Source organism: Uranotaenia lowii, unplaced genomic scaffold (genome assembly GCF_029784155.1).
Source record: "Uranotaenia lowii strain MFRU-FL unplaced genomic scaffold, ASM2978415v1 HiC_scaffold_171, whole genome shotgun sequence".
NCBI classification, from domain to species: domain Eukaryota; kingdom Metazoa; phylum Arthropoda; class Insecta; order Diptera; family Culicidae; genus Uranotaenia; species Uranotaenia lowii.
The window spans coordinates 18411-20251 of record NW_026597755.1 but is presented as its reverse complement, the minus strand read 5'-3'; positions in this window follow the sequence as shown (position 1 = coordinate 20251).

Below are 1841 nucleotides of genomic sequence, written 5' to 3'. Positions count from 1 at the left end.
ATTGTCAGGACGCAGCCATTTCTTATACAATTAAAGGAGAGCTACAGAATTGATTTGTATCAATACTTTTGGCAACGGTGAGCTCTAAATCAAACATTCCGTTCAGATCCAAGTTGACAAAACACATTTTGGATGGCAATTTTCTTCTACAGGACGCAGCCACGATCGGAATTTTGAAATAATTGACAAATCTAACGCTCTTGGAAGAAGCATACATTGTCAGGACGCAGCCATTTATTATACAATTAAAGGAGAGCTACAGAATTGATTTGTATTAATTCTTTTGGCAACGGTGAGCTCTAAATCGAACATTCCGTTCAGATCCAAGTTGACAAAACACATTTTGGATGGCAATTTTGAAATAATTGACAAATCTGACGCTCTTGGAAGAAGCATACATTGTCAGGACGCAGCCATTTCTTATACAATTGAAGGAGAGCTTTAGAATTGATTTGTATCAATTCTTTTAACAACGGTGAGCTCTAAATCGAACATTCCGTTCAGATCCAAGTTGACCATACACATTTTGGATGGCAATTTTCTTCTACAAACTGCAGCCACGATCAGAATTTTGAAATTATTGACAAATCTAACGCTCTTGGAAGAAGCAGACATTGTCAGGACGCAGCCATTTCTTATACAATTAAAGGAAAACTACACAATTGATTTGTATCAATTCTTTTGGCAACGGTGAGCTCTAAATCGAACATTCCGTTCAGATCCAAGTTGACAAAACCCATTTTGGATGGCAATTTTCTTCTACAGGACGCAGCCACGATCGGAATTTTGAAATAATTGACAAATCTAACGCTCTAGGAAGAAGCATACATTGTCAGGACGCAGCCATTTCTTATACAATTGAAGGAGAGCTACAGAATTGATTTGTATCAATTCTTTTGGCAACGGTGAGCTCTAAATCGAACATTCCGTTCAGATCCAAGTTGACAAAACACATTTTGGATGGCAATTTTCTTCTACAGGACGCAGCCACGATCGGAATTTTGAAATAATTGGCAAATCTGACGCTCTTGGAAGAAGCATACATTGTCAGGACGCAGCCATTTATTATACAATTGAAGGAGAGCTACAGAATTGATTTGTATCAATTCTTTTGGCAACGGTGATCTCTAAATCCAACATTCCGTTCAGATCCAAGTAGACCAAACACATTTTGGATGGCAAATATCTTCTACAGGACGCAGCCACGATCGGAATTTTGAAAAAACTTCCAAATCTGACGCTATGGAAGAAGCAGACAGTTTCAGCACACAGCCATTTTCCACACAAATGAAGGAGAGCTATATAATTGATTTGTATCAATACTTTTGGCAACGGTGAGCTCTAAATCGAACATTCCGTTCAGATCCAAGTTGAGCATACACATTTTGGATGGCAATTTTCTTCTACAGGACGCAGCCTTGATCGGAATTTTGAAATAATTGGCAAATCTTACGCTTTTGGAAGAAGCATACATTGTCAGGACGCAGCAAATTCTTATACAATTGAAGGAGAGCTACATAATTGATTTGTATCAATACTTTTGGCAACGGTGAGCTCTAAATCGAACATTCCGTTCAGATCTAAGTTGACCAAACACATTTTGGATGGCAAATATCTTCTACAAGACGCAGCCACAGTAAGAATTTTTAAATAATTGACAAATCTGACGCTCTTGGAAGAAGCAGACATTGTCAGGACGCAGCCATTTATTATACAATTAAAGGAAAGCTACAGAATTGATTTGTATCAATTCTTATGGCAACGGTGAGCTCTAAATCGAACATTCCGTTCAGATCCAAGTTGACCAAACACTTTTTGGATGGCAACTTTCTTGTACAGGA